Source organism: Hyla sarda, chromosome 1 (genome assembly GCF_029499605.1).
Source record: "Hyla sarda isolate aHylSar1 chromosome 1, aHylSar1.hap1, whole genome shotgun sequence".
Taxonomy (NCBI): domain Eukaryota; kingdom Metazoa; phylum Chordata; class Amphibia; order Anura; family Hylidae; genus Hyla; species Hyla sarda.
The window spans coordinates 439,298,310-439,320,280 of record NC_079189.1 but is presented as its reverse complement, the minus strand read 5'-3'; the positions used below and the strand labels follow the sequence as shown (position 1 = coordinate 439,320,280).

Here is a 21,971-nt window from a genome sequence, read left to right as displayed (position 1 = left end):
TATGACATCCGGTGATTCCCCCTGGTCCAGTATGGAGCTCACCTACTCATAAAAGCTGATCAGGTTAGTTTGACAGGACCGATCCCTCATAAATCCATGCTGACATGGGGTCATACATTTATTTTTATCAAGATACTCCAAAATAGCATCCCTTAGAAAACCCTCAAACAATTTACATACAACGGAGGTTAAACTAACAAGCCTATAAATACTGGGATCACCTTTTGACCCCTTTTTTAAATATTGGTACCACATTTGCCATGCGCCAGTCATGGGGAACAATCCCTGTTACAATTGAGTCCCTGAATATTAAAAATAGGGGTCTGTCCATTACATTACTTAATTCTTTTATAACACGGGGGTGAATGCCATCTGGACCTGGCGATTTGTCTATTTTGATTTTGTAGACGGCATTGTACTTCTTCCTGGGTAAGACAGGTGATCTGTACAGGGGCATTTACCTTATCTTGCTGTATTTCACCTGGCATTTCATTATCCTTGGTGAATATAGTGGAGAAGAATTTGTTAATATATTTGCTGATCCCTGTTTATAATTTCTATGATCATTTTTTAAAGGGCCAACACTTTCATTTTTAGCCTTTTTGATATTTATATAGTTAAAAAAAACATTTTGGGGTTAGTTTTACTCTCTTTGGCAATAAGTCTTTCTGTCTCTATTTTTGTGGCTTTTATCTGTTTTTTTACAAATTTTAAAATTTTCTCTATAGCTTGTTAATGCTTCTTCACTGCCGTTCCTGTTTTAATAGTTTAAATGCTTTATTTTTGTCATTTATTGCCCCCTTAACATTTTTATTCTTCCACATTGGTTTTCTTTTATTTATGACCCTTTTATTCCCATAAGGTATATACATCTTAGTGTGAGAATTTAATCATTCTGATTTGCTGCCTTGTTTATTTGCCTCAGTAATTGATCTTCTGCCTCTTCCATTATGTTTGGTGGCTTATAGCAAACCCCTATCAGAATTTTTTTATTTTCATCTCCATATATTTCTACCCATAATGACTCCACATCAATTCCCTCCTATATATCCTCCTGCAGTGCGGCCTTCAGACTTGATTTCACATAAAGACAAACTCCTCCACTTTTCCGTTTTGTCTGATCCTTCCTGAATAGACTATAAACCTGTATGTTGACCGCCCAGTCACAGCTATCGTCCAACCAAGTCTCTGTTATACCCACTATGTCATAATTCTCCTCAGACCTCAACCATTCCAGTTCTTCTGCTTTATTGGTCAGACTTCTGGCATTAGTCAACATGCAATTTAAAGGTGTATGTTTTTTCTTCCTAAGAAACCTATCCCTATTAACTATTCTAACCCCTCCCTCCGCTCCACCCCCAGGTATATTAATAAGTCCCTCCTCTCTATCTACACTATCTTCCCCCTCTATGTTGTAGGTTCCCTCCCCCCAGTCCCTAGTTTAAACACTCCTCCCCCCTTCTAGTCATCTTCTCCCCAAGCACAGCTGCACCCTCCCCATTGAGGTGCAGCCCGTCCCTACGGTAGAGCCGGTATCCGACAGCGAAGTTGGCCCAGTTCTCCATGAAACCAAACCCCTCCTTCCTACTCCAGCTTCTGAGCCACTTGTTTACCTCACTAATCTCCCGCTGCCTCTCTGGTGTGGCTCGTGGTACCGGTAATATTTCAGAAAATATTACCTTGGAGGTCCTTGCCTTAAGCTTGCGGCCTAAGTCCCTGAAATCATTTTTAAGGGCATTCCACCAACCTCTTACATTGTCATTGGTACCAATATGTACCATGACTGCTGGGTCCTCTCCAGCCCCACCCAGCAACCTGTCAACCAGATTGTAATGTGCCGAAATCGAGCGCCAGGAAGACAATACACTTTTCGGCGATCCCGGTCTTTGTGACAGATCGCCCTGTCTGTCCCCCTAATAATTTTGCCCCCCCCTACCAGTACCTTTCTGGACTGCCCTGCACTCCTCCCTCCTTAATGGAGCAGATACCCCCTGGCGGTCAGAGGCAGAATCCTGCTGCAGTACTGCTAGCTCTGAAATGGCATCCTCGTCATCTGCCAACTGGGCGGGTGTGCCAGTTCAGGACTAGCCTCCCTGACACTTTTCCCTAAACCCCGTTTTCTAACTATAACCCAGCTAGCTGTCTAACTGTCGTGCACCTCCATACCACTATCCTCCCCCATTTCTACCCCAGAGAGTACTTGCACAGTGAGCAGGAGACTCCTCTCCAAGTTGTCGATGCGTCTCAGTGTTGCCAGTTACTCCTCTAGATCCAGGTTCTGGGCTTCCAAATGAACAACACGCATACATCTCACACAACAATATGCACCCTCAAACTGCTGTTCAAGGATTGCATACATTGTGCAAGATGCAGAATGGACTGCCTTTTCCAACATGGAGGCCATACTAGACTTACTCCAAATGTAATTGGTTGCAGATTTACCAACAGCAACCAATCAGAGCTTACCTTTCATTTCTTAAAATTCTGGTAAAAAAAAAAAAAAAAAAAGCTGAGCTTTGATTGGTTACTCTGGGCAAAAAAGACAGTTTTTCTTTTAGACAGTTTTGATAAATCTGCCCGAAAGACTACATTAATGATTCAGGCTATGTTCGCATATAGTTTGTTATTGACATAATTTCGAGACATAAACTGTCCAAGAGACGTTTTTTCCACCATAGAATTGTATTGGATTGACAAGGTAAATGTCTGTCAGTTTACATGTAGTTAAATTTGAAGGCCAAATGATAACATATGTAAAGTTAAGTGGACTTTATGGTGCAAAAAAATTGCAATTACAGCCAAAATTTTCTGTAGTTCTGCCAAAGGAGGTGTTTAATTGGGAAACTAATTATTAAAGACCAAACAAACAAAACGCCTCAAAAAATGTAAATACAAGAAAAAAAATGTCCAAAAATCTTGTTTGTAAAATGACACATTTAATGAGCCTTTAAAATATACACAATACTAGCGCGATATTAGCTGGAAGTCAATAGTGCCTAACCCACTTGGTCTTTTTTTCCTTGGCGTTTTTTAACTCATCTTTGGCATTTTCTGTGGTTTTGGGCTCAGTGGCAGTGTTCCAAAATCCCAGCATGCTGGACAAAATCTTTGCATACAAGAGCAAAAAAAACGCCATATGGTTTTAGCATTGGCTTTTATTTTTTTTATTTGCTTGTTTTTCCCCCCATTTCTTCAACGGAAAGCCTTGAGTCACATGATAAAAGAATGACTTGTCTTAATAGAACCGCAGGGGAAAAAGCTGCATCGTGGGAGAGCAAAATTACAGGGCGTTTTTTTTGTGATGTTTTTTCAGGTAAAAGAAAAAAAAACACTAGAAAAAAAAGTGGAAACTGCAAAGCCTAAAATTGCAAAGTATGAACTCTTCAGTTGGAATGTGGAACCAACCGGATTATTCAAAGAAAAAGCCAAACACCAGAAAAAGCATACAATCCCTGTGTATAGGTTATACACTGTAGGTCGTAGCCCCACTACAGCAAGGCAGCACGCCTAGACACTAAGACACTGCACCACATATATTACCACAAAAACATGTATAAAACTGCTGTGATCTTTCAGTGAGCATTGGTATTTTAAGTATACCATAGAAGTTGAAGTGATGTATTTCTGCAGGTGGTTAGCGGCATCAGATCTCGATAGGTATAGATGATGGTGATGCTCTGTGGTTGGTTCAGTAAACCATTTTAGCTAAGAAAATGTTTTTATCTTATTTCAAATTGTGTATGTAATACTAACTACAACACCTGCTCGCTGTCTGTCTACACTCTGTCACCTGAATTCCTCTTTACATTCCCTTTCATCATCAAGATTACACGGATATATTTCTGAAATTTATGGCAGCACAATGTAGCAGTCATATTCAAAGTGTTTTCCTTTTTTATCTTCTCTATTGGAGCCTATTAGAGCCGAAGGCAGAAATGAATGCAAAGTGAAGTGATCTAAATGGGCTGATCAATCTCTTTCCTGTTGAATCCTCTCCTGAGTTTGGCTCAAAAATGCATCAAAAACTGCAATAAATACACAATGGCCCTGATTGTGGAGTGTTTGTGGAGTGTTTATTCTGGAGTGATTTCAATATCACTCGTCTTTTTTTTCCGGCTTATTTACTATTCTTTCGCCAATGTCGGTTATTTTTGTGTTGCACGTTTTTTTGTGTCGCACTAGTCAATTGTGTCGCACAAACTCAGAGCTAAAGAAATTAGTTGTGGGAGTCAAAATGGTTTAGACTTATTTGTTTAAAAATGATTCCATGAATCAAAAGTATTCATGTGTTATAATTTTTCAAACATTACAACAATTATCCATGTTTATCAGCTTGGGTGTTAAATTGATTTAAACCTAATTTGAAAATGTGTTAAAAAGAAAAAAAATATATAAACATTAACTATCATAAAGCATTCAATATTTTATTCATAAAAGTGTTGAACTGTACAAAATGTTTTCAGGTTATAAAACAAGTTACTTTCACAAAAATCACAATGGCAAACAGTCTTGTTAGAAATCACTCCATTTTTGGAATTTCACTCGGCCTCTTGGCTGTCGGTTATTGTGTGAGGCAAACTCAAACTTTTTCTCGAGTGATAAAAAACCACTCCGAGTGTTTTCTAAAGTGTCGGTTGTGCAACTAAAATTTGGTTGCATAAATAGTCGCACAGACGTTGCGACTAAAATTTAGGTGCAATAACCGAGAAAAAGAGCCGGTTGGACTTTAGTAAATGAGGGCCAATGTGTAATTCTAACCTATTAAATGAAAATTGGTATTCTTGACTATTAACAACTAGGAATGGATAATCTAAGATGCTGTGTTCATGGGCTCATGTAATATGGGCCATTAAAATTGCAGCAGTAACAGACATGTGTTACATGTACATTTTTAAATAAACTTTATTAAAATTGATTTAATTATTTATTACTAGGGGTGTCAGAGTTTTTCATCACTGACATAATATTATACCATAGCATTATTGCCTTAGAAGAAAACTGACAGGGTATTAGGCCATGCAGGAATGGAGTCCTTTGCTAGGCCACTAGACTTCCAGTCTCCTTGCCATCCCCCATCCTTTTTTTCAGCCTCAAAATCCTCCTCCATTCTCCTCCTTATCCTCTATGCCCTCCTTCATCCTTCTCCTTATCCTCCATCCTCTTACTCAGCCTTTGTCCTCGGCAATCCTCCTCCTCTATGCCCCCCTCTATTTTCCTCAGCCTTTATGCCCTCCTCCATCCTCCTCAGTCTCCATGCCCTCTTCCAACCTCCTCAGTCTTTCATCCTCATAACCTGTCCTCATATCCTTACTACATATCCTGATCTCATAGCAGTATGGAGTTATTATTTCATCACTGTATGGTGGTAATACAGTATTTGTTCGTCATGTAGAACACTCTGAAAACTATGTACTGTATGTATGATTACTGTGTATGTTTATAAATGTTTGTTTCTTCTTCTGTGGGAAAGAGGTGCTTTGGAACTTTTGCCCCTGCCACAAAGGTCTGGCAACTTCCATGTGCAACATAGGGGAATTCACTGCTTGGCATATACTGTCTTGAGCCCCAATACAGTGGGAGTTTAGCTGCAGGTCAATGCAGTTATCCCACAGGCACAGCTTCTGTGTCCACGTGATCACCATTAGGATGTACGAATCGAATCTGATTAATCCGAATTTGTTACGAATTTGAGGAAAAATCCGATTTGTGACAAATGTGAATATTGCCGCGTTTCAATCGCTCGAATCGCTTCACGGCATTTGGTGCGGTCCAGGCTCCAGGGCATCTAAAATTGTGGATGCACATGTGAGGACATGGGGCAAGGAATCTTGGGAGGAGTAGCAGAGGCCAAATTGGTAAACACGGTCATTGATTGGTAAACACAGTCATCCACTTCGTCACAAGTGACATCTGACACCCCCAGTCAACAGTCTGTAGGTTCCTCAGGTACCACCCTCAGTTGGCATGGCCCAGGAGCAGTCCCTGACCTCCCATTACCTCTGTCCTATACTGTTCCCTCTCCCACAGAAGGCACCACGGCCTTTCGTCAACATATGCAGCGTCACCACAAAGCCGCCTTGGAGAACCGTAGCTCCGATGTGGTGGTCCAGCCTGCTGCATCACCCAGTGGCACGCCGCTTCCTGTTTCAGCTAGGCAAGGCTTCACCACCTCAGCCGAAGGGAGCTGTGTGTCATAGCCCTCTCCTGTCGCTCCAGATGCTCCTGCTCCTCCTACTTTGAGTCAGTCATTCCGCCAGCAATCCATCGGCGAAGCCATGTCCAAGAGACAACAGTATGTGCCCACTCATCCAACAGTGCAGAAGCTGAATGTGCTCCTGTCCAAGTGGCTGGTGTTACAGTCCCTCCCTTTTCAAGTGGTGGACTCTGCACCTTTTAGAGAACTGCATGTGCCGAGCCGAGGTGGAGAGTCCCAAGCCGTCATTTTTTTTGTGAAGAAGGCAGTACCAGCTCTGCACAATTTTGTGGAACAGAAGGTGGGCCAGTCCTTCGGTGTGTACCAAAGTGCACGGCAGCGCCGGCGTGTGGAACTGTAACTATGGTCAGTGACAATACATGTCCTTTATGGCCCACTGGGTGAATGTGGTTCCTGCACAGCCACAACCGCAACTTGGACAGGTCACGCCGCTTCCGACTCCACGCTCTCAGGCCGTTGGACCTGCGACTGTGTGCCTCCTCACCCTCCACCGTGTCCTCAGCCACCACGGCACGGACAAGTCTAAGTGCCCCTCCAGCATACCATGTGTGCAGGGCACGGCGGTGTTGCTCTGTTTTTCACAAGGTTTGCCTTGGTGAACGGAGTCGCACATGGGAGAAACTGTTAAAAGTCATTCATCAAGAAATGGAATCATGGCTTACTCCACGAAAACAGGAAATGGGAACCATGGTGACTGACAATGGGAAGAACATCTTGTCTGCGCTGCAACAAGGAAGACTGAGACGTGCCCCCTGCATGGCTCACATGTTCAATCTGGATGTCAAGAAGTTCCTCAAGTGTTCCCCCCATCTGCAAGACATTCTAACAATGGGAAGGAAACTTTGCATGAACTTCAGCCACTCGTACACCACAAATCACACCCTCATTGAGCTGCAGCTTCAGAACAAGATCAACCAACATAGTCTGATTTGCGACGTTTCCACACGTTGGAATTCCAACCTCCATATGTTGGACCGACTATAAGAACAGAGAAAAGCCATCACCGATTTCTTGATGATCCAAGCGGATAGGGGGACTCCCCTGTGTAACTTCAATGTGAACCAGTGGCAGCTCGTACGTGACATCTGCTGTTTGCTCATGCCCTTTGAGGAAGCCACATTATTAGTAAATCACCAGGATTACGGGATGAACAACGTCATTCCACTGCTTCATCTACTACAACACGTGTGGGAAACAATGGCTGGTCAGGGCACTGGAGATGTGGCACCTACATCTTCCGGCCACATGAGCCCTGTGGGGGCTGAACTGGAGTAGGAGGGGGAGGGACAAAGTGGAGCACAGTTTAGGTTCCGCGAAATGGGCGGTTTTTCTAGTCATCTGAGAGGAGAGGAGGAGCAACTAGAGGAGCAAGTGGGTTATGAGGAAGGAGAGCCAGAGGGCCCAGACACACCGTGGAAGTAGGCAGTAGAGATGGAAACAGGGAGTCCCTCTGAGTCACTTGCACAAATGGAATGATGCATGCTCACTTGCTTGTGTAGTGATCATCGCAGCGGGATGACTTCTGGCTTTCCATCTTATTGGACCCTCGCTACCGACACAAAATGAGGGCCTTTTTTACACCCACTGAGAAGAAGGACAAACTGAACTGCTACAGAGACATCCTACGTAGTCAGTTGGCCGATGCCTATCTGCGCCATCGTCCATCCTCTTGCAGGTCTGACTCGTGGGGCTCTCTGCGCTCACCTTCCACTGCCATGGCTGCTGGGGAGGGGTGGGGTGGCAGGAGCAGTACCAACTCCATCAGCAGCAGCCTGAGTCTACAGTTGCTGATGAGTAGCTTTCTTCACCCGCATAGTGAAGCAACTCATCAGCAGCAGGTAGACCTGAAGCAGAACCTGAACCAGCAGGTGGTGCATACCTTGACATGACCATGCCAACACACCTTGAAGATCCGCTGGACTTCTGGGCAGCCAAACTTGATTTGTGGCTGCAACTAGCAGAGTTTGCCCTGGAAAAGCTGTCCTACCCGGCCAGTAGTGTGCCATCAGAGCGGGTGTTGAGTACCGCGGGGGCCATAGTAACCCCAAGGAGAACTCGTCTGTCCACAAAAAATGTGGAGAGACTGAACTTTGTGAAGATGAATCAGGCATGGATCAGCAAGGATTTCCACCCACCAATGCCTGATGCATCAGAGTAGATTGACCATGGTGCCACACCAACACTTCACAAATATGAATAGTGCAAAACAAATTTAAGTCACTGCTCCCCAGTTACAGACATTCCTCAGCATAAGACCACAAGTAAGTATTGAGGATATGCATTACATAAAACTTAACGTTTAATAATATGTTTAGGATAAAATATGTAATTTTTTTCAAATTTTTATTTTTTTTTGTCAAACAAAAGGTGTGCAAAAAACACCATGTGCCACCTACACCACCAAGTATTGATGCAAAGGCCTCTAAAAGGTGGAAGGGAACAACATATGGTCCATTGTAACTGATGGGGGTAAAAGCTTCCCCTGTAAGGCCCTACTCTCACATTATTAATTTCCTTCCTGGCAAGTGTTCCTCGCCCTAAAAAAGGGCAGCCCCACAAAGCAACCCCTCACTATTTCCCCCCCAAACACTGCGATTTCCCAGGGTTTTTAGGTTTAACTAGAGAGAGTTTCCTGTGTGGGGCTGGACTTTTTAGGGTGAGTAACACTTGCCAAGAAGGGAATTAATAGGGGGAGAGTTTTTACCCCCACCTGCTACAATGGACAATACACTGTTCCCTTCCACCTTTTCGTGAAAAGTGTTACTTTTCTTACAAAAGGCGGCACACAGGAAGCAGAAATGGCAGTGTTTTTAGGTGGAAATAAGGAGAGGTTGCTGCGTGTGGCTACCATTTTTAGGGCAAGTAACACTTGCCAAGAAGGGAATTAATAATGCGAGAGTAGGGCCTTACAGGGGAAGTTGTTACCCTCACTGGTTACAATGGACCATACGTTGTTCCCTTCCACATTTTAGAGGTCTTTGCATTACATCAATACTTGATGGTGTAGTTGGCACAAGGTGTTTTTTGCACACCTTTCCTTTTTTTAATTTTATTTAAAACAATAATTTGGGTTCATATATATTATCCTAAGCATAAAATTAAAAATTAAGTTTTACGTAATCCATATCTTCAATACATACTTGTGCACACTAACAGTTTTACAAAAGAGACTGTTACCTGCCTCAGCTACTATTCTGATCCTGCCACCCGCCTTATGCCACACATCTGATGCCAAGTTCTCCTTTTTTCACCCACCTTTGTCACCGGGTAGTGGTATTGCCACCCATTGCACCACTCTGTCATAGGGTCACTTTCAGGACTCCTGATGCTGCTGCTACCACCCCCAGGCTGTCCCATTCTTCCACCATATGTACTCCTCGTGCTGATGCCACCTCCAGGCTGTCTCATTCTGCCATCATATGTTCTCCTCATGCTAATGCCAGCTCCAAACTGCTGATGCCAGCTGTAAACTGTCTCATACTGCCACCATATGTTCTCCTCATGCTGCTGCCACCTCCAGGCTGTGTCATTCAGCCACTATATGTTCTCTTCCTGCTGCCGCAAACTCCAGGCTGTGTCATTTAGCCACTATATGCTCTCGCCAACTCCAGGCAGTGTCATTCAGCCACTATGTGGTCTCCTCATGCTGCTGCCAACTCAAGGCTGTGTCATTCAGCCACTATGTGGTTGCCTCATGCTTCTGCAAACCCCACGCTGTGTCATTCAGCCACTATATGATCTCATCATGCTGCCACCACCTACACGCTTTGTCACTCAGCCATTATATGGTCTCCCCATCGTTCCGCCACCTCCAGGCTGTGTCATTCGGCCACTATATGTAGTCCTCATGCTGCCGCAAATTCCAGGCTGTCATTCAGCCACAATATGCTGCTGCCAGCTTCAGGCTGTGTTATTAAACCACTATATATTCTCCTCATGCTGCCGCCACCTCTACGCTGTGTAATTCAGCCATTATATGGTATCCTCATGCTTCCACCACCTTCTGGCTGTGTTATTCAGCCACTATGTGGTCTCCCCATGCTGCCGCCAACTCCAGGCTGTGTCATTCAGCCACTATATATTCTCCTCATGCTGCCGCCACCTCCATGATGTGTCATTCAGTCACTATATCGTATCCTCATGCTGCCACAAACTACAGGCTGTGTCATTCAGCCACTAAATGCTGCCTCCAACTCCAGGCTGTGTCGTCCATCCACTATGTGGTCTCCTCATGCTGCCGCCGATTCCACATTGTGTCATTCAGCCACTATATGTTCTGCTCATGCTGCCATCACCTACACGCTGTGTCATTCAGTCACCATATGGTCTCCCATGGTTCCGCCACCTCCAGGCTGTGTCATTCGACCACTATTTGCTCTGCTCATGCTGCCGCAAACTCCAGGCTGTGTCATTCAGCCATTATATGCTGCCGCCAACTCCAGGCTGTGTCATTCAGCCACTATATGTTCTCCTCATGCTGCCGCAAACTCGAGGCTGGGTCATTCAGCCACTATCTGCTGCCACAAACTCCAGGCCATGTCATTCAGCCACAATGTGGTCTCCTCATGCTGCCGCCAACTCCAGGCTATGTCATTCAGGCACTATATGGTCTCCTCATGCTGCTGCCACCTCCACGCTATGTCATTCAGCCACTATATTGTCTCCTAATGCTTCTGCCACCTCCCGGCTGTATTATTCAGTCACTATATGTTCTCCTCATGCTGCGGCAAACTCCAGGCTGTGTCATTCAGCCACTATATGCTGCCGCCAACTCCAGGCTGTGTCATTCAGCCACTATGTGGTCTACTCATGCGGCCACCAACTCCAGGCTGTGTCATTTAGCTACTACATTTTCTACTTAGGCTGCCGCAAACTCCGGGCTGTGTCATTCATCCACTATAGGCTGCCACCAACTCCAAGCTGTGTCAGCCACTATATGTTCTCCTCATGCTGCCGCCATCTCCAAGCTGTGTCATTCAGCCACTATATGTTCTCCTCATGCTGCCGCAAACTCCAGGCTGTGTCATTTAACCACCATATGTTCTCCTCATGCTGATGCCAGCTTCACACTCTCATACTGCCACCATATGTTCTCCTCATGCTGCTGCCACCTCCAGGCTGTGTCATTCAGCCACTATATGCTGCTGCCAACTCCAGTCTGTGTCATTCAGCCACTATATTGTTTCCTCATGCTTCCGCCACCCCTATGCTGTGTCATTCTGCCACTATACGGTCTCCTCATGCTGCCAACACCTCCACGCTGTGTCATTCAGCCATTATATGCTGCCGCCAACTCCAGGCTGTGTCATTCAGCCACTATATGTTCTCCTCATGCTGCCGCAAACTCGAGGCTGGGTCATTCAGCCACTATCTGCTGCCACAAACTCCAGGCCATGTCATTCAGCCACAATGTGGTCTCCTCATGCTGCCGCCAACTCCAGGCTATGTCATTCAGGCACTATATGGTCTCCTCATGCTGCTGCCACCTCCACGCTATGTCATTCAGCCACTATATTGTCTCCTAATGCTTCTGCCACCTCCCGGCTGTATTATTCAGTCACTATATGTTCTCCTCATGCTGCGGCAAACTCCAGGCTGTGTCATTCAGCCACTATATGCTGCCGCCAACTCCAGGCTGTGTCATTCAGCCACTATGTGGTCTACTCATGCGGCCACCAACTCCAGGCTGTGTCATTTAGCTACTACATTTTCTACTTAGGCTGCCGCAAACTCCGGGCTGTGTCATTCATCCACTATAGGCTGCCACCAACTCCAAGCTGTGTCAGCCACTATATGTTCTCCTCATGCTGCCGCCATCTCCAAGCTGTGTCATTCAGCCACTATATGTTCTCCTCATGCTGCCGCAAACTCCAGGCTGTGTCATTTAACCACCATATGTTCTCCTCATGCTGATGCCAGCTTCACACTCTCATACTGCCACCATATGTTCTCCTCATGCTGCTGCCACCTCCAGGCTGTGTCATTCAGCCACTATGTGCTGCTGCCAACTCCAGTCTGTGTCATTCAGCCACTATATTGTTTCCTCATGCTTCCGCCACCCCCATGCTGTGTCATTCTGCCACTATACGGTCTCCTCATGCTGCCAACACCTCCACGCTGTGTCACTCAGCTACTATATGGTCTCTTCATGCTTCCGCCACCTCCAGTCTGTGTCATTCAGCCACTATATGGTCTCCCCATGCAGCCGCCACCTCCAGGCTGTGTCGTTCAGCCCCCATATGGTCTCCTCATGCTGCCTCAAACTCCTAGCTGTGTCATTCAGCCACTATATGCTGCCGCTAACTCCAGGCTGTGTCATTCAGCCACTATGTGGTCTCCTCATGCATCCAACACCTCCACGCTGTGTCACTCAGCTACTATATGGTCTCTTCATGCTTCCGCCACCTCCACTCTGTGTCATTCAGCCACTATATGGTCTCTTCATGTAGCCGCCAGCTCCAGGCTGTGTCATTTAACCACTATATGGTCTCCTCATGCTGCCTCAAACTCCAGGCTGTGTCATTCAGCCACTATATGTTCTCCTCATGCTGCCGCATACTCCAGGTTGTGTCATTTAGCAACTATATACCGCCGCCAACTCCAGGCTGTGTCATTCAGGCACTATATGGTCTCCTCATGCTGCCACCATCTCCAAGCTGTGTCATTCAGCCACTATATGGTCTCCTCATGTTGCCGCCAACTCCAGGCTCGGTCATTCAGCCATTATATTTTCTCTTCATGCTGCTGCATATTCCAGGCTGTGTAATTCATCCACTATATGCTGACGCCAACTCCAGGCTGTGTCATTCAGGCACTATATGGTCTCCTCATGCTGCCGCCACCTCCATGCTTTGTCATTCAGCAACTATATGGTCTCCTCATGCTTCCACCACCTCCAGGCTGCATCATTCAGCCACTATATGTCCTTCTCATGCTGCCACAAACTCCAGGCTGTGTCATTCAGCCACTATATTTTCTCCTCAAGCTGCCGCATACTCCAGGCTGTGTCATTCAGCCACTATATGCTGCCGCCAACTCCAGGCTCGGTCCTTCAGCCACCATATTTTCTCCTCATGCTGCCGCATACTCCAGGCTGTATCATTAAGCCACTATATGCTGCCGCCAACTCCAGACTGTGTCATTCAGGCACTATATGGTCTCCTCATGCTGCCGCCACCTCCACGCTGTGTCATTCAGCCACTATGTGTTCTCCTCATGCTGCCGCAATCTCCAGGCTGTGCCATTCAACCACCATATGTTCTCCTCATGATGATGCCAGCTTCACACTGTCTCATACTGCCACCATATGTTCTCCTCATGCTGATGCTAGATCAAAGCTGTCTCATACTGTCACCATATGTTCTCCTCATGCTGCTGCCACCTCCAGGCTGTGTTATTCAGTCACTATATGTTCTCCTCATACTGCCGCAAACTTCAGGCTGTGTCATTCAGCCACTATATGCTGCTGCCAACTCCAGGCTGTGTCATTCAGCCACTATATGGTCTCCTCATGCTTCCGCCACCTCCAGGCTGTGTCAATCAGCCACTACATTGTTTCCTCATGCTTCCGCCACCTTCATGCTGTGTCATTCAGCTACTATATGGTCTCCTCATGCTGCTGCTACCTCCACGCTGTGTCATTCAGCCACTACATTGTCTCCTCATGTTTCCGCCACCTTTGGGCTGTGTCATTTAGCCATTATATGTTCTCCTAATGCTGCCACAAACTCCAGGCTGTGTCATTCAGCCACTATATGCTGCCACCAACTCCATGCTGTGTCATTCAGCCACTATGTGGTCTCCTTATGCTGCCGCCAACTCCAGGCCGTGTCATTAAGCCACTATAAGTCTCCTCATGCTGCCGCCAACTCCAGGCTATTGCATTAAGCCACTTTATGGTCTCCTAATGCTGCCGCCACCTCCACGCTGTGTCATTCAGCCACTATAGCCATTATATGTTCTTCTTATGCTGCCACAAACTCCAGGCTGTGTCATTCAGCCACTATATGCTGCCACCAACTCCATGCTGTGTCATTCAGCCACTTTGTGGTCTCCTCATTCTGCCGCCAACTCCAGGCCGTGTCATTAAGCCACTATAAGTCTCCTCATGCTGCCGCCAACTCCAGGCTATGGCATTAAGCCACTTTACGGTCTCCTAATGCTGCCGCTACCTCCACGCTGTGTCATTTAGGCAGTATATGGTCTCCTCATGCTGCTGCCACCTCCACACTATGTCATTCAGCCACTTTAGTCTCCTAATGCTTCTGCCACCTCCCAGCTGTATCATCCAGTCACTATATGTTCTGCTCATGCTGCCGCAAACTCCAAGCTGTGTCATTCAGCCACTATATGCTGCCGCCAACTCCAGGCTGTGTCATTCAGCCACTATGTGGTCTCCTCATGCGGCCGCCAGCTCCAGGCTGTGTCATTTAGCCACTACATGTTCTCCTTATGCTGCCGCAAACTCCAGGTTTTGTCATTCAGCCACTATGGGCTGCCACCAACTCCAGGCTGTGTCAGCCACTATATGTTCTCCTCATGCTGCCGCCTTCTCCACACTGTGTCATGCAAGCACTTTATGGTCTACTCATGCAGCCGCCACCTCCATGCTCTGTCATTCAGCCACCATATGTTCTCCTCATGCTGCCGCAAACTCCAGGGTGTGTCATTCTGCCACCAAATGTTCTCCTCATGCTGATGCCAGCTTCACACTGCCTCATACTGCCACTATATTGTTTCCTCATGCTTCCGCCACATCCATGCTGTGTCAATCTGCCACTATACAGTCTCCTCATGCTGCCAACACCTCCACTCTGTGTCACTCAGCTACTATATGGTCTCTTCATGCTTCCGCCTCCTCCAGTCTGTGTCATTCAGCCACCACATGGTCTCTTCATGCAGCCGCCTTCTCCAGGCTGTGTCATTCAGCCACTATATGGTCTCCTCATGCTGCCTCAAACTCCAGGCTGTGTCATTCAGCCACTATATGCTTCCGCCAACTCCAGGCTCTGTCATTCAGCCACTATATGTTCTCCTCATGCTGCCGCCACCTCCACGCTGTTTCATTTTGCGACTATAAGTCTCTGCATGCTGCCACCACCTCCACGCTGTGTCATTCAGCCACTACATGGTCTCCTCATGCTTCAGCCACCTTTGGGCTGTGTCATTTAGCCATTATATTGTGGTGTCCCGGTACCGCATCCTATGCGGTCCCTTTATGTGTATGGGTCCCCATAGACAGAGTCCCTAGGACATAGGGGTCCATGTTGTATAGTCTACCCCTTGTCACCTCTATTCCATCTAGTAAACCAGTAACTTATGCAAGGTTTATGTAAATATAGGTATATAAATGTAAATGAATAGTTAATTACCTGTGCGTAGCATACCAGGATCTGTGTCACTAGGTGAACTCTATGGTATTTCTACTTAAGGACCAGTGGAGGTCCCTGTGACATATGCAATCCCATCATTCTGTGTACTAGTGAATGACAGGTATTTAGACCAATCAGATTCACCCCGCCCCTGCCCATATAAGGGAGCGGCGGCCATTATTCTCTCTCTTGTTCCTGCGCAGCCAAGCAGTAAGGATCCCTCTTGTTCCTGGGCTGTCTACCAAGAAGGACCTGCACAGCTATAGTCACAGTGAGTTAGGCCTGAGCCTTGCGACGGCTGATCAATACTAAATCGAGAGTGTATCAATCCCCAGACACTCTGCAGCATCACCGGACCAAATTTAACCCCTAAATCCGGACGGATCTGCAATATCTACCAGAAATTCGGAGACTTTCTAAATACCTCAAGGTCCGCAACAACTGTCAGTCACTGAGCAATATAAGGACTGTTATATTAGACTGTTACTGTGCCTTGGATGTACCGTAAGCACTTAAGTAAAGATGTTCAAGTTCAAATTAAATCTCCTTGTGGACCTTCAGTCAATTGATGCACCTATCGTTACTGGGAAGGGCGGCGATAGGCCGGAGAATTACCTCAGCATACTAGCCCACAGCCTGGCGTCACGAACTATAGGGTTAACATTAACCCCTCATATATACCGATACAACATTCCCACTACTATACACCCCCCAAGGGCTACCACAATATGTTCTCCTAATGCTGCCACAAACTTCAGGCTGTGTCATTCAACTACTATATTCTGCTGCCATCTCCAGGCTGTGTTATTCAGCCACTATATGGTCTCCTCATACTGCTTTGCGCTCCATGCTCTGTCATTTAGCCACTTTATGGTCTCCTCATGCTTCCGCCACCTCCAGGCTGTCATTCAGCCACTATATGATCTCCTTATGCTGCAGCAATCTCCAGGCTGTGTCATTCAGCCACTATATGCTGCCGCCAACTCCAGGCTGTGTCATTCAGGCACTATATGGTCTCCTCATGCTGCCACCACCTCCATGCTGTGTCATTCAGCCACTATATGGTCTCCACATGTTGCCGCCAACTCCAGGCTGTGTAATTCAGCCACTATATTTTCTCTTCATGCTGCTGCATACTCCAGGCTGTGTCATTCAGCCACTATATTCTGACGCCAACTCCAGGCTTTGTCATTCAGGCACTATATGGTCTCTTCATGCTGCTGCCACCTCCATGCTTTGTCATTCAGCCACTATATGTCATACAAAGGAGGCTTGGGTGGGGCAGATACCTTTTTAATTGCCACTCACCTGGCCTCAGTGACAAGTAAGCACCTTCATACATTCTGTCACATCCTTTTTGTGAACTTCCGGTGGGCGGTATGGCAAGGTAACATACCTAATGTTATTGCTATATAAATACCGCATGGATTGTGTGCCATGATTAAGAGCATAATCTCAAAACGTGTCGGCATTCCCCCACGTTTTTAGTGTGACATGTCACATATTTTTGTATTTTTGCATTTGCGATTTTAATGGACTTAATATAGGTTATGTTTTAGTTTTCTCATGCACCTGGAAGCTGCATCCAACCTCATCACTCTGATCTATAGCCACTATATGTCCTTCTCCTGCTGCCGCAAATTCCAGGTTGTGTCATTCAACCACTAAATTTTCTCCTCATGCTGCCACATACTCCAGGCTGTGTCATTCAGCCACCATATGCTGCTGCGAACTCCATGCTGTGTCATTCAGGTACTATGTGGTCTCCTCATGCTGCCACCAACTCCAGGCTGTGTCATTCAGCTACTACATGTTCTCTTTTTGCTGCTGCCACCTCTACGCTGTGTCATTCAGCCACTATATTTTCTCCTCATGCTGCTGCAAACTCCAGGCTGTGTCATTCAGCCACTATATGCTGCTGCCAACTTTAGGCTGTGTCATTCAGCCGCTATGTGGTCTCCTCATACTGCCGCAAACTCCAGGCTTGGTCATTCAGCCACTACATGGTCTCCTCATGCTGCCGCCAACTCCAGGCTGTGTCATTCAGCCACTATATGGTCTCCTTATACTGATTCCACCTCCAGGCTCTGTCATTGTGCCACTCTGCTACAGTGATTCTAATAGCAATGTCTCTGATTCGCATGTCATACTGAATAAGAAAATAATTTCACTAACCCAGCACACACCCTCTATATGTTACAGCAAGGCAAAGTGTTTTACACCCCTATTGAGGCCTTCTGTAGGCCAGAAATAGCCATTTTTAATAGTAATTCGCTGCAAACAAATTCGGACCGAAAGAAATTTTTGGGGACAATTCGGCGAATTCACTCACCACTAATCACCATGATGGAACTGGATGTGTAAGTGTCTTAACGTAAACCAATTGTCACGATGCCGGCTGGCAGGTAGTGGATCCTCTGTGCCAGAGAGGGATTGGCGTGGACCGTGCTAGTGGATCGGTTCTAAGTCACTACTGGTTTTCACCAGAGCCCGCCGCAAAGCGGGATGGTCTTGCTGCGGCGGTAGTGACCAGGTCGTATCCACTAGCAACGGCTCAACCTCTCTGACTGCTGAAGATAGGCGCGGTACAAGGGAGTAGACAGAAGCAAGGTCGGACGTAGCAGAAGGTCGGGGCAGGCAGCAAGGATCGTAGTCAGGGGCAACGGCAGGAGGTCTGGAACACAGGCTAGGAACACACAAGGAAACGCTTTCACTGGCACAATGGCAACAAGATCCGGCGAGGGAGTGCAGGGGGAGTGAGGTATAAATAAGGAGTGCACAGGTGAACATACTAATTGGAACCACTGCGCCAATCAGCGGCGCAGTGGCCCTTTAAATCGCAAAGACCCGGCGCGCGCGCGCCCTAGGGAGCGGGGCCGCGCGCGCCGGGACAGGACCGACGGAGAGCGAGTCAGGTACGGGAGCCGGGGTGCGCATCGCGAGCGGGCGCCACCCGCATCGCGAATCGCATCCCGGCTGGAGGCGGTATCGCAGCGCCCCGGGTCAGTGGATCTGACCGGAGCGCTGCAGTGAGGAGAGTGTAGCGAGCGCTCCGGGGAGGAGCGGGGACCCGGAGCGCTCGGCGTAACAGTACCCCCCCCCTTGGGTCTCCCCCTCTTCTTAGAGCCTGAGAACCTGAGGACCAGACTTTTGTCTAGAATATTGTCCTCAGGTTCCCAGGATCTCTCTTCTGGACCACAACCCTCCCAATCAACTAAAAAAAAAGTTTTCCCTCTGACCTTCTTGGATGCCAGAATCTCTTTGACGGAGAAGATGTCCGAGGAGCCGGAAACAGGAGTGGGGGAAACAAGTTTGGGAGAGAAACGGTTGATGATAAGTGGCTTAAGAAGAGAAACGTGAAAGGCATTAGGAATACGAAGAGAAGGAGGAAGAAGAAGTTTGTAAGAGACAGGATTAATCTGGCACAAAATTTTGAAAGGACCAAGATAGCGTGGTCCCAACTTGTAGCTAGGGACACGGAAGCGGACATATTTAGCGGAGAGCCATACCTTATCTCCAGGAGAAAAAATGGGAGGAGCTCTTCTTTTCTTATCCGCAAACTTCTTCATGCGTGATGAAGCCTGTAAGAGAGAATTTTGGGTCTCTCTCCATATGATGGAAAGATCACGAGAAATTTCATCCACAGCGGGCAGACCAGAGGGCAAGGGGGTAGGGAGGGGGGGAAGAGGGTGACGGCCGTACACCACAAAAAATGGGGATTTGGAGGAAGATTCAGAGACTCTGAAGTTATACGAGAATTCGGCCCATGGTAGAAGATCTGCCCAGTCATCCTGGCGGGAGGAAACAAAATGTCGTAAATAATCACCCAAGACCTGGTTAATTCTTTCTACTTGTCCATTGGATTGAGGATGATATGCAGAAGAAAAGTTTAATTTAATCTTGAGTTGTTTACAGAGAGCCCTCCAGAATTTTGACACGAATTGGACGCCTCTATCCGAGACGATCTGTGTGGGCAACCCGTGAAGACGAAAAATGTGTACAAAAAATTGTTTAGCCAACTGAGGCGCTGAAGGAAGACCAGGAAGAGGGATGAAATGTGCCATTTTGGAGAATCGATCAACGACCACCCAAATAACAGTGTTGCCACGGGAAGGGGGTAAGTCAGTAATAAAATCCATACCAATCAGAGACCAAGGCTGTTCGGGGACAGGCAGAGGATGAAGAAAACCAGCGGGCTTCTGGCGAGGAGTCTTATCCCGGGCACAGATAGTGCAGGCTCGCACAAAGTCCACGACATCCGTCTCCAGAGTCGGCCACCAATAGAAGCGAGAGATGAGTTGCACAGATTTCTTGATGCCTGCATGACCTGCGAGATGGGAGGAGTGACCCCATTTGAGGATTCCGAGGCGTTGGCGTGGAGAGACGAAGGTCTTTCCTGGAGGAGTTTGCCTGATGGAGGCTGGAGAAGTGGAAATCAGGCAGTCAGGAGGAATGATGTGTTGCGGAGAGAGTTCAACTTCCGAAGCATCCGAGGAACGAGAGAGAGCATCGGCCCTAATGTTCTTATCGGCAGGCCGAAAGTGAATTTCAAAATTAAATCGGGCAAAGAACAGAGACCACCTGGCCTGGCGAGGATTCAGCCGTTGGGCAGACTGGAGGTAGGAGAGGTTCTTGTGATCGGTGTAAATAATAACTGGAAATCTTGATCCCTCCAGCAGATGCCTCCATTCCTCAAGTGCTAATTTAATGGCTAGAAGCTCTCGATCCCCGATGGAGTAGTTCCTCTCCGCCGGAGAGAAGGTCCTAGAAAAAAAACCACAAGTAACAGCATGCCCGGAAGAATTTTTTTGTAGAAGGACCGCTCCAGCTCCTACAGAGGAGGCATCAACCTCCAATAGGAAGGGTTTAGATGGGTCAGGTCTGGAGAGCACGGGAGCCGAAGAAAAGGCAGACTTGAGCCGTTTAAAGGCGTCTTCCGCTTGAGGAGGCCAAGACTTGGGATCGGCATTTTTTTTGGTTAAAGCCACGATAGGAGCCACAACGGTAGAAAAATGTGGAATAAATTGCCTGTAATAATTGGCGAACCCCAAAAAACGTTGGATAGCACGGAGTCCGGAGGGGCGTGGCCAATCTAAGACGGCAGAGAGTTTGTCTGGATCCATTTGTAGTCCCTGGCCAGAGACCAAGTATCCTAGGAAAGGAAGAGATTGGCATTCAAACAGACATTTCTCTATCTTGGCATAAAGTTGATTGTCACGAAGTCTCTGAAGAACCATACGGACATGCTGGCGGTGTTCTTCTAGATTGGCAGAAAAAATCAGGATATCGTCCAGATATACAACAACACAGGAGTATAAGAGATCACGAAAAATTTCATTAACAAAGTCTTAGAAGACGGCAGGGGCGTTGCACAGGCCAAAGGGCATGACCAGATACTCAAAGTGTCCATCTCTAGTGTTAAATGCCGTTTTCCATTCATCCCCCTCTCTGATGCGGATGAGATTATAAGCACCTCTTAAGTCCAGTTTGGTAAAGATGTGGGCACCTTGGAGGCGATCAAAGAGTTCAGAGATGAGGGGTAGGGGGTAGCGGTTCTTTACCGTGATTTTATTAAGACCGCGGTAGTCAATGCAAGGACGTAGAGAGCCATCTTTTTTGGACACAAAGAAAAATCCGGCTCCGACAGGAGAGGAGGATTTACGGATAAAGCCCTTTTTTAAATTTTCCTGGATGTATTCAGACATGGCAAGAGTCTCTGGGGCGGACAGAGGATAAATTCTGCCCCGGGGTGGAGTAGTGCCCGGGAGGAGGTCAATAGGACAATCATAAGGCCTGTGAGGAGGTAGAGTCTCAGCTTGTTTTTTGCAAAAAACATTCGCAAAGTCCATATAGGCCTTAGGGAGACCGGTTACAGGAGGAACCACAGAGTCACGGCAAGGGGTACTGGGAACCGGTTTTAGGCAGTCCTTGAAACAAGAGAGCCCCCAACTCTTGATCTCCCCAGTGGACCAATCCAGGGTTGGGGAATGAAGTTGAAGCCAGGGTAGTCCAAGGAGAATTTCGGAAGTGCAATTGGGGAGGACCAAAAGTTCAATCTTCTCGTGATGAGGTCCGATGCACATTAGAAGGGGCTCCGTGCGGAAACGTATGGTACAGTCCAATCTTTCATTGTTTACACAATTGATGTAGAGGGGTCTGGCGAGACTGGTCACCGGGATGTTGAACCTGTTGACGAGAGAGGCCAAAATAAAATTTCCTGCAGATCCGGAATCCAAGAAGGCCATAGTGGAGAAGGAGAAGGCAGAGGCAGATATCCGCACAGGCACAGTAAGACGTGGAGAAGCAGAGTAGACATCAAGGACTGTCTCACCTTTGTGCGGAGTCAGCGTACGTCTTCCCAGGCGGGGAGGACGGATAGGACAATC

General features: G+C 47.1%; 1 long non-coding RNA gene across 1 annotated transcript in view; it reads right to left on the bottom strand.

The window, feature by feature from the left end:
- The window catches only part of LOC130309577 (uncharacterized), a 72,976-nt gene that overhangs the window by 964 nt on the left and 50,041 nt on the right, over positions 1–21,971 (bottom strand). The gene's annotated exons all lie outside the window — the stretch shown is intronic.